We start from the raw sequence: 12,437 nt of genomic DNA, 5'->3' as shown, positions 1-12,437 counted from the left end.
AGGGTTGAAAAGGCAGGCCCGCCCTTACAGTCTTGTGGAGAGTTATCAACTGGGAGTCCTGTGACCTTGCTTCGATTCTAGAAGGCTGAAAGACTTGGGGGAAGCGTGGGTTTTATTATCTCCAGTGTTGTTTTTGCCAGCAAGAATCCTGTTTTATTGCCTGGCCTTCGTGAAACCTCTGTGAAGCTTCATCGTGTTCCTGTCTGTAAGAACAGTTTTTGTTACCTGTGTTTGCTTTGAATTATATAAACTGCCTTTGCTTTTTACCAGTGTGTCTGGATACTCTTTTTGGTTGGTGTTGGCGTCTGGGGGGACCCAGACAGAACACAGACAAGCTGTATTTTAAAAAAACAGCAGTGGGTTATTATTGTTTGAATCACCAAAGTAATATTAACATTCAGAGTTATTCATACATTTATCAAGGTAGCAGTAAGCAAAATCTGCCACATAGTTCATTGTATTCCAATATTACGGAATGCACATTGACAAGCAATAGATAGGAAAGTAGAAACACAGACAATAAATAAGAATTACAGGCAGCAGTTGCAGCTTCCACAGGAGGAATGAACGTTAACATAAAAGTATCCATTTTCTTTGCTACACCTATTGATTTATCCATTGCTCATATTGCTGCTTCATTTCTCCACGGAGCCCTCCACATGGATTTTCAAAACTCAGAAAGCTTGTAAAAGTCCATCCACCATTCAAAATGCTGTCTCATCTCCAACAGCATCCCCTAAAAATGAAAAGTGTCTACGATAGCAATTACTTTGGATTTTTTTCCCCCCATAAAATATATCAAGCAATTTATGACCTTGATCCATTTAAAATGGAATCCTAGGAGGGAATAAGATACGAGTAGGACAATCAAACCTTTCTGTTTGCAAGAATTCCAATTTTAATGGCAACACGAGGCAATCTTTAGTGCAATCTTTGGTAGCGCACCAATGTGCCTACCGTCCCTGTCCTACTGTCCTCATTTATTCACATCTATTTCTTGTATTCATAATCATGTTTAAATTTATCTCTGTTAAGCTTTACAAATAAATAAAAATGGGTGAATAACCTACTTAATTTGTGGGACTGAATTTTCTTTTTTATATATTTTGTGTTCCAAAAGAGTGGGAAGGAGAAGTAACTTTTTTCGTTCTGCTAAGGAATTAAAGATTACCTTGATTAGAAATAGTCATAGGATTTTTACTGGGCAAGATGTGAATGATAAATATAAACAGACAATCTTCTGAGTCATTTTTAAATTATTCTCCATGGTAACTGATTCCATGTGATGAGCTGTTTGTCTATAAAAAATGAGAACAGTCCATACAGTAGCTATAAATTATATACTTAAGTAGCTCCTAATTCTTTCAAAAATTATCAAAATTAAGGACCTCTCTTTACTAAAATTCAAGAATGTGGCTTCCTTTAACACAAACAAAAAACAATAACCCTTTGGAGACATTATATTTAATCATTATTCAGTTCTAATAGATTCCTTTCCTTAGCTTATGTTTTTTACTTTATTTTTTTTCATATCCTAACCAAACCTTTCATATCAACCTAACCTAACCTTTTGATTGTATTAACCTTCATTTTGGTCGGTGTGACTCATGGTTCATAATTCAAATAAAGTTTTTTTTCCAAAATAAAGCTGATAATAATCCTACATTACACCCTGATTGATTGAATGAATGAATGAATATTGACAATAACGTACCAGAGAAAAGGATGGTCTCAAAGTAATGCCAAATGTTACTGACAATTTAGCACAAATAAATGACTGGCTCAAAATATATAAATCCATTACCCCCCAGTCAAGCTGCTTAGGAAAAACACAGGACGTGCTTAACCCTGCTGTTCTGTTCGAAAAAAGTTCCTAATGTTATGTTCCCGGGTCACCCTGACCCGGACCGAAAACTCTTCATTTGCAGTGCTTATGTTTGGTCTTTTTGAAAGCTTTTTTCACCTGGAAACATGTTTGAACATTTCTGCACACAATGGAATGAAAATTGAACTGAAAAAATTAATCCTTATTGGTTTATTTTGCACATAAATGTGCCTCCCCCCCCGTTTTTGTGAAAGTTTTTTCAATTTATGGATAGTTTTGCTTGCAAAATCCATTCTATTTTACTAAAGTTGGTGTGGGATTGGTAGCTTGAACATTTCTGCACACAATGATATGAAAATTGAACTGAGAAAATTAATCCTTATTGGTTTATTTTGCTCATAAATGGGCCCCCATGCTTATACTCAAATAGGCTTATACTCGAGTAGGCTTATACTCGAGTATAAAATGATATGGTCTTATATTCAAAAATAAACCAATAAGAATCATTTTTTTTCAGTTCATTTCTATTTTTCTTATGTTTAGGATTGTTCAATTTAGTATATCAAAACTTTTGAGTTTATTGATAATTTTGCCTGCAAAATGCATTCTATTTTACTATTCTATTTTGGTGTGGGATTGGTAGCTTGAACCTTTCTGAACATAATGATATGAAAATTAAACTGAAAAAATGATCCTTATTGGTTTATTTTGCTCATAAATGGGCCCCCATGCTTATACTCAAATAGGCTTATACTCGAGTAGGCTTATACTCGAGTATAAAACAATAAACCAATAAGAGTCATTCTTTTCAGTTCATTTATATTTTTCTTATGTTCAGGATTGTTCAATTTAGTATATCAAACCTTTTGGGGGAAAATTCCTTAGGGATTTGTAGCCTTAAAAAATATAAATTGACACGAAATTCAAAAAGGATGGGGGGAGGGGCTTTTTGATCAAAATAAAAATATAAGTCTCAATTTTTCCAGTTCAATTTTCATATCATTATGTTCATAAATGTTCAAACTAGTTTTCCAGTGGAAAAAGTTTTCAAAAAGACCAAATTCAAGTACCTAAAAAAAATCATTTTGATCCGGGTCTATATGACCCGAACAGAGTAAATGTGACTTTTTTTTTGCCAAGAAAAAATTTTTTCCCCCACCCCCACAAATATTTTTTTGATGATCAGCATTGTTAAATTGAGTAAATGAATGCATAAGATTTTAAAGAATATTTCGGATTTGGAGCATAAAAAAATAAAAAGTGAAAATTGTTGCAAGCAGCCAGGGGGGGGGGGAGGCCTTATTTCTGATGTTAAAAAAACAGTAAGAATCATTTTTTTCAGTTCCTTTATATTTTTCTTATATTCAGAAATGTTCAAGGTACCATTCCCACACCAACTCCAGTAAAATAGACTGCATTTTGCAAGCAAAACTATCCATAAATTGAAAAAACTTTCACAAAAACGGGGGGGAGGCACATTTATGGGCAAAATAAACCAATAAGGATTAATTTTTTCAGTTCAATTTTCATTCCATTGTGTGAAGAAATGTTCAGACTACTTTCCAAGTGAAAAAAGCTTTCAAAAAGACCAAACATAAGCACTGCAAATGAAGAGTTTTCGGTCCGGGTCAGGGTGACCCGGGAACATAACATTAGGGAGTTTTTTTTTTTCAGCAAGAAAGAAACCTCCCACCCCCCCAAAAAAATTCTCATAGAGAGAACCCCTGAAATGATGAAAAGTCATGAAATTTCAAGTTTCAGATATGCAGGGAAAATTTTTTACAGGGTCTCAAACCTTGATTTCGGGTCTCACAGACCCGAACAGAACAGCAGGGTTAAAGATAATTAGCATTTATGCCGGTGAATAAATTGATAATTGGCAAAATGTCAATTATCTGAAAACGTAGAAAAGGATAACAGCAGCAACAAATGGATTGCCAGAGTCATAATAATTGGAGTTGGGAGGGAGAGAGCGAGCAAAGGGGAAGGTGAGTAGAGAGATCTTTAACTGTTGTAGTGGCCAAGCTATCAATTTCCTAGGAACATTGTTGTCTACAAGAAATAATTTGTATCCTAATCAAAAGTACAAAAGTACAAACAGTTTAATGAAATGGGACATCTTGCTAGCTGCGTCCAAGTCTTGTCAGGCAATGATCACCTGAAATGAATATTAATTTTTTTTCATTCTTAGTCATTATGCTTTTTTTCAAAAAGTAAATATATTCAATGACTTTCCAACGAATCTCCTTAAGTTATCACATCTCACAGTAAAATCCATACACTGGCTAGACACAAAACAGTGATGCCTCTTAAACAGGAGAAAATCAGAATGTATTTACAGTGTAAGCATAAATACAATTTACAGCAGCGGTGTCCAACTTTTTCAGCTTGGTGGCCCAGCAAGGGAGGAGAGGGAAACTGGGCCATGGCCAGGCTGGCAACACATGCTCATAGCTTAGCTTGTATGAGCACCGGACTGACATGCACATGCAGTGAGTAACTATCTCAACATGTGCAAATTGAGCTGTACGCACATGCGGGCTACTTGCAATTAAGCCACAGCCTTGATTTACTGTATAAAATGATGGAATAGCTATTTTAATTGCCCAGATCCTTATCAAGACTCATAAATTCTCATTCTAACTTTTTTCTATTTTTTTTCCTCCAACTTTTCTCCAGCAGTGAAAATATTTACTGACCCCTCGCATCCTGGACACAAACTGTTTCAACTCCTACCCTCAAAACGTCGCTACAGAGCACTGCACACCAAGACAACTAGACACAAGAACAGTTTTTCCCCCCAAATGCCATCACTCTGCTAAACAAATAATTCCCTCAACATTGTCAAACTATTTACTAAGTCTGGTTGCTTGTATCCTTAAGATTCTTATAAATATTGATTGTTTCCTCATTGCTTATTTGACCCCTATGACAATCATTAAGTGTTATACATCATGATTCTTGACAACTGTATCTTTTTCTTTTATCATACTTCACAGTTGGCCAATAAAGAATTCTATTCTATTCTATTCTATTCTATTCTATTCTACTCTACTCTACTCTACTCTACATTACTCTATTCCACTCTACTCTACTCTACTCTACTCTACATTACTCTACTCTACTCTACTCTACCCTACCCTACTCTACTCTATTCTATTCTATTCTATTCTATTCTATTCTATTAGCAACAGGGTACTTTCAGAACCAACTTCCTGTTGCAGAATAGATCCATTCAATTCAAATAAACAGGAGATATTGCTGGTAGTATCTCAAAAATGACACGTGAGGGTTGTAGGAGATGCTTTTCTGTTATGGACTGTACTTTATTGCAACATCTTTTCAAGGAGGTTCAGCTTGCCCCATCCATTCTGGCTGACTCTGATTTCATTTTTTTTTTAAAAAAAATATTCTCAAATCCTTCTAATTAAATAATTAATTAATATAGAACATTGATTTGTTCATTGATATTCATGCTGTTTAATTTTAAATAATTGCAATGTATTTGTGACTTTATTATTTTAATTTATATTATTGTACTTCAAATGCTGTTATTTCTGTAAAATGCTGAAAGATATAAAATCTTTTCAAATGAATAAATAACACTGCAGAATCCTTTGTTTTATTTATTGTCAATATATACTGCTCAAAAATAAATAAATAAAGGGAACACTTAAACAAAAAAATATAACTCTAAGTAAATCAAACTTCGGTGAAATCAAACTGTCCACTTAGGATAACAACACTGATTGACAATCAATTTCACATGTTGATGTGCACATTCAATTTTGTACAGAACAAAGTATTCAATGAGACTATTTCATTCATTCAGATCTAGAATATGTTACTTGATTGCTCCTTTTATTTATTTGAGCCAAGTATATTCTTTATTAGCAGTAGCTAAATTGCTATGTCTGATTATTCAATCAATTATATTCATTAAGGTGAATGCCAGCAATTTTTTTAGGTGCTTTGCATCCCTCCCATGTTTTTAAAATTGAAAATATAACTCCTTTAAGAAATGAAGAGTTGAAGGAGTTATTCACTCAAAAGCTCTTAAAAGATCTTGAATCAAAACAGTAAAAACATGAGTAATTTAATCTGAAACTGAAACCTTCTTTAGGAATAGAGTAAGAGTTCAGTTATTTTAACATTAATTTAACATTAATTTTAATTTATTGTTTTGATATCATAGAACCATAAAGAAAGTTTCTTGGGTTATGAATAGTTTGATTTTCTTAATGCGTCGTATCTGTGATAAGATGTTGGTGATAATGTTGCCAATCCTATTTTTATCAACAGCTGCAAAAAAAAAAAAATGTGGCTGAGTTTTGTCCAAACCAGTCCCTTAGATTTTGAAGCCATGATGTTCTTCTGCTTGGACTTAATCCCTTAACTAAGTGAAATATGCCATATTTTTCTGGGTGTTGCATCACATGTCTGAAATATTCTAACTTTCCCTTTTCTGATAGTTTGATGCTGCATGAATCCCAGCGACCAGTTAGGTCCTACAGAGTGGGTCTTCTCCGGGTCCTGTCAACCAAACAATGTCACTTGGCGGGACCCAGAGGAAGAGCCTTCTCTGTGGCGGCCCTGGCCCTCTGGAACCAACTCCCCCCAGAGATTAGAATTGCCCCGACCCTCCTTGCCTTTCGAAAGCTGCTTAAAACCCACCTCTGCCGCCAGGCATGGGGGAACGGAGATACTCTTTCCCCTAGGCCTTTACAATTTTATGCATGGTATGTCTGTATGTATGACTGGTTTTTATATAATGGGTTTTTAACTGTTTTAGTATTGGATTATTATTATTATTATATGCTGTTTAAATAAATAAATAAATAAATAAATAAGCAAGTAAATAAATAAATAAATAAATAAATAAATGAATAAATAAATAAAATAAAAAGAAATAAATAAATAAGCAAGCAAGCAAGCAAGAAAGCAAACAAACAAACAAACAAACAAACAAAACAAAAAAACCAAATAAACAAACAAATAAACAAACAAACAAAGAAACAAATAATCTTAATCTTGCTGCCATCTTTCCTTTATTTTTTAAATGCCATTTTCCATCAGGATGAGCCGGAAGGCAGCATGCAAACACAGCCTGCAAAACATATACATAATTGCATTGCATAATCCATAACCCAAGGTTTAAAAATGTAAATTGATAGTGGTGAAGACAGAGATGTAACACCAATCTATGTCCTGTTTGTTTGGTTTTTTTCTTTTCTTTTTGCAATATGGTGAGAGTGCTCCTTGTCTAACTCAGATCATGTCAGATTCTGGGGAGGATGAGCTAGGCCCTTCTGGATACCCTGGGCCAGGTGGGTTGCCAGCTGATGCACAGAGCAAGAGTGAGGGAGAAAGTGATCGGAATGAGCGTGAGGAACCACTAGAGGCGGCTGATATGTATACATATATATATATATTAACCTGGGGTTACCCCACTGACTCACCAGGAAGTTTCTACACAGCAGGCAATTGCTGAGCCATCAAACCACACCCACCCACCAGTATTTATAGAAGGAAGGCAGCTCAGGTCTCACCGTGTTCACCCTAGAACAAGGACAGAAACACCAGCCTGAAGATGATGAGTGGGACATTGTCGAAATGTCACCAGAAATTTCCAAATCCTACACGGGAATTTAAAAATTAAGGGAGACTAGGATAGATCTATTTCGGCCTTATTTTGGCCTCATCAGCTAGCCATACCCACTGGGACTTGAACCTGCAACCTTTGCTTTGTAAGGCAGAGAATTATCCTCTAGGCTACAGTATCCAATCCCTATGTGTGTGTGTGTGTGCGCGTGTGTGTGTGTGCTTCTGTGTGTGTTTGAACTCAGAACATTCTACGTATGTATATATATATACACCCTTATGATTTCTAACATTAAGAGAATACATCTGCTCTCTATGATGCAGATTCACCAACAACCAACATACAAATGAATAGACTTCTCCCTTCCAACTGCGAAAAGTGACTATATACCAGTATGCAAATTAACCCTCATGTACCACTCTATTCCCATTTTTCCATGCTGCACACTAACAGAGACATCTGAGATCTTCTAGAACTGCTTGTCCTTCTTTCCTGGCTAGACGGAACTGATGGAAGTTGCTGTCTATTTTGGCTAGAAAGTCACAATATTGGCTAGAAAGCTTTGGCTTTCGATCGCATGGGGGACAAAGGAAGTGATACAAAGACACATTGGAAGCCTCCTTCAAGTCACTTGATATAGGCATCACCTCCTGGGAACCCCTGTCACAAGGGGGGAAAAGGGGGGGTGAGTACAAGTGCACTGGAGTGTCTTCCGTCCCCTGTCCTACTGCTCTCCTATATCTTCTATACCTTTCTTCTATTCCTATATATCTTCTTCTATTCTTTCATTGATATGTTCTATTCCTATATCTTCTCTTCTATTCTTTCTTGGATATATTTTACTATGAGTATCTCCTCTATAATCTTCATCATGTATTTTACTATGTGTATACCCACATATACCCACTAAAACCCTCATTGTGTATTGGACAAAATCAATCAATCAATAAAAAAGATCGATCGACATGGTGAATGCTGATCCACCAAGGCTGCCAGGCATCTGAGGACCGAAGAACATTCAGAGCAGAAGAGAAACAAGCACTCTGCAAAGCCGGAGCTGAAAATGCTGAGACAATGGTGTCCACACATGTCTGCCCAACATGTGGCAGAACATTTTGTGCCTGCATAGGCCTTAGCAGCCATCTGCAGACACATTTTGAACAGCCCACAACCTGTTAGATGTCAAGGTCCTCTTCAAACATAATGGATGAACCTTAGATTGAACACAAATAAACTTTGGATTGAATTTCTTAACTAGTACCTTGCTTGTTTAAGTAATTAATAAGTGTACTTTGGCTATACCTTATGTAAATACCTATAAGTTAGGAAACAATACAAGGAAGGACTTTACATTTACCAGGATTTATGGAAAAATCTGGTGCTGCTGATGAAGATAATTTCTTTCAGGTTTTGTTTTGTTTTGGTTTTTTTGAAAAAAAAACACAAAACCTTCTGGTCTGAGAGATGCAGCTTTATCATACAAATTCATGACAATTCAATCACATTTGCTTCCAGTGAGTTTTGAGAGATGGCCCAAATCAGCTGTATTTGTGGCACCTATCAGAACCGGACTCCATAGTGTCATCACCAAACCCCCAACACTTTACCCTTAGATTATCTACGGTTGACCTCTCCAGATTCCTAAGAGGTCAGTAAGAGGCATGTACAAGTGCACTAGAGTGCCTTCCGTCCCCTGTCCTATTGCTCTCCTATATCTCCTATCCCTTTGTTTTATTCCTATATCTTTTCTTCTATTCTTTCATTGATATGTTCTATTCCTATATCTTCTCTTCTATTCTTTCTTAGATATATTTTACTATGAGTATCTCCTCTATAACCTTCATCATTTATTTATTTATTTATTTATTACTTGGATTTGTATGCCGCCCCTCTCCGATGACTCGGGGCGGCTCACAACATGTAAAAGACAAATCATAAGTAATCAACAATTTAAAATTTTAAAGATTAAAAAAAAAAAAATCATGTATTTTACTATGTGTATACTCACTAAAACCCTCATTGTGTATTGAACAAAATCAATCAATCAATCAATCAATAAGAATATACACACCTCCATGGAAAAGATTATACATTTCAATGCCCCGTTTCTTTTTCTTTCTGACTGTTCTGCTGAACATGCATTGCTTACTCAGCAGATAGCTGACTTGTGAATTGCACTTAGCGAGGAATAACAATCTTGAAGAAGTATTGCTCCCTGAAAATGGGGTTTGAGTGCTGGGTTTGTTTTTGTTTAGGCTGGAAAGCCAGCAGTTGCAGCACTCTTTGTGAGCCAACTCTGTTATGACTTGTCTGTGTTTAAATGAAAGAGTTTTGGTTGCTTCATCCTTGAAAATATATCTTCTCGATGTATGGAGCAGAGCCTATTGCAATAGTATGCTAGTACTGAAAAGAAAAAGAAAGAACACATTCCATTCTTACTACATTTTTTTATATACTATTTTCTTATTGACAAACACCTCCTGGGGCTGATTCAATTAAAGGCTCAGATATTCTATCTGCTTTGAACAAGCTAGAAACACTTCCATGTACCTACACCACCAAGATTCGGAGTTAAGACTTAATAATTCACTTCTATCTACGGTGTTCACTGAATATAAGCAAAGATTAACTAGGTCACATCTAAAGGTTGGTCACACAGCACAAAAAATCCATGTATGGATTTCAAGACGTGATGGCGATAACGATGCAAATATGACAAAATGTTATGCAGGGTGATTGGTTAAACCAGAGAACGGTCCCTGATGCTTTAAAGCAGGCATCCTAATTTTTATTTTGCAGAGGGGACATGAATTGAATGATAGGATAAGTCATTTGATAGGATTTTCCCAGGTTCATCAAGCAAAGAATTTTGTTCGGAACATCTGAACAAAGCTGTTACATATAGGTAATCTTCAACTTACAACTGTCCATTTAGTGACCTTTTACAACAGCACTGAAAAAGGTGACTTTTTTTACACTTGTCTATGGAGACAGGTCATGGTTGTCCCAAAGATGATTTTTTTTCAAGAGGCAATTGGAGTTCTTTGGTTTTTCTTTGAAGATGTTTTACTTCTCATCCAAGAAGCTTCTTCAGTTCTGACAGAATGTTGGGGAATGGAAGGATTTATACTTCTTAAAGATAGCTGGTCATTTGCATTCTTTTAGCCTTAAGGCATCACACAAATTTGTGCCACTCAAGTGACCCTGATAACACAGATAAACCTCCAAGTGAGTTTAATGACCTGCTAAAAGAAGGCAAAATGACCAATTATCTGCAAACAATATGGTTTATTAATATAAACCTGTACCTACACTGCTTAGGGCCAGATTACTTATGGGACCATCTTATGCCTCACATATCCCAGCGGCTGGTCAGATCCCACAGAGTTGGCCTTCTCCAGGTTCCTGTCAGCCAAGCTATGTCATCTGGCAGGGCCCAGGAGAAGAGACTTCTCTGTGGCAGCTCCAATCCTTTGGAACCAACTCCTCCTGGAGATTTGCACCGCCCCTACTCTCCTGGCTTTTCAAAAGGTTCGAAAGGCCTGGGTCTGTTGAGCATTGATATCTTATTCTGGCTGATGATATTGTGTTTTGAATGAGTCTGGTTGAATGGTTTTTAAATTTAAGTCCTTGTAGAGGGACGGTATAGAAATCCAATCCAATCCAATCAATCAATCAATTAATCAATCAATCAATAGTTTGGATTTTAGTCTTGGTTTATACTTGTTTTTTTTTAAATGTAGTTTGTGTTAATTTTATTATGTAAGCTGCCCTGATTCATTGTGGGGAAGGGCAGCCTAGAAATCCAAATACATACATATACATACATACATACATACATACATACATACATACATACACATACAAATATACTTCCATTGACCACTATTCAGTCAGAGATGAAGAAGCTTCTTGGAAGAAAAGTGAAACATCTTCAAAGAAAAAAACAGAAATTGCCTCTTGAAAAAGAAGCTCTTTTGAGACTTGCAGCCTCTAAAATATGCACCAATACAAATTCCTTGCATGTCGAATCACATTTGGCCAATAAAGAATTCTAATTCTACAATATTTTCCACGGTCACATAATCAAAAGCCTGACACTTGGCAATTGACTTATATTTATAACAATTGCAGTGTTCCAGAGTAATGTGATCAGCCTTTTGTGCTCTTCTGACAAGCAAAGTCAATGGGGAAGCCAACTCTCTTACTATGTTAAAAACTACAGTGATTCACTTAACAACTGTGGCACAGAAGTTCATAAAATGGGGCAAAACTCACCAACTTTCTCTCTTAGCAACAGAAATGTTGGACTTAATTACTGCATAGCCATAACTTGAGGACTATCTTCAAGAGGCAATTTCTGTTTTTTTCTTTGAAGACGTTTCACTTTTCTTCCAAGAAGCTTCTTCATCTCTGACTGAATAGTGGTCAATGGAAGTATATTTGTTTAGATTAGAATAGAATAGAATAGAATAGAATTCTTTATTGGCCAAGTGTGATTGGGCACACAAGGAATTTGTCTTGGTGCATATGCTCTCAGTGCACATAAAAGAAAAAGAAACATTTGTCAAAAATCATGTGGTACAACACTTAATGATTGTCATAGGGGTCAAATAAGCAATGAAGAAACAATCAATATTAATAAAAAAATATTAAGGATACAAGCAACAAGTTATGATCATACAGTCCTAAGTGGGAGGAAAAGGATGACAAGAATGATGAGGAAAAAACTAATAGAAATAGAAGTGCAGACTTAATAAAATGTTTGACAGTGTTGAGGGAATTATTTGTTTAGTAGAGTGATGGTGTTTAGGAAAAAAACTGTTCTTGTGTCTAGTTGTCTTGGTGTGCAGTGCTCTGTAGCGACATTTTGAGGGTAGGAGTTGAAACAGTTTGTGTCCAGGATGAGAGGGGTCAGTAAATATTTTCACAGCCCTCTTTTTGACTCATGCAGTGTACAGGTACTCAATGGAAGGCAAGTTGGCAGCAATTGTTTTTTCTGCAGTGTAG

Source organism: Erythrolamprus reginae, chromosome Z, assembly GCF_031021105.1.
Source record: "Erythrolamprus reginae isolate rEryReg1 chromosome Z, rEryReg1.hap1, whole genome shotgun sequence".
Classification (NCBI taxonomy): domain Eukaryota; kingdom Metazoa; phylum Chordata; class Lepidosauria; order Squamata; family Dipsadidae; genus Erythrolamprus; species Erythrolamprus reginae.
The sequence above is the reverse complement of the archived record's forward strand: the minus strand, read 5'-3'. Positions refer to the sequence as shown.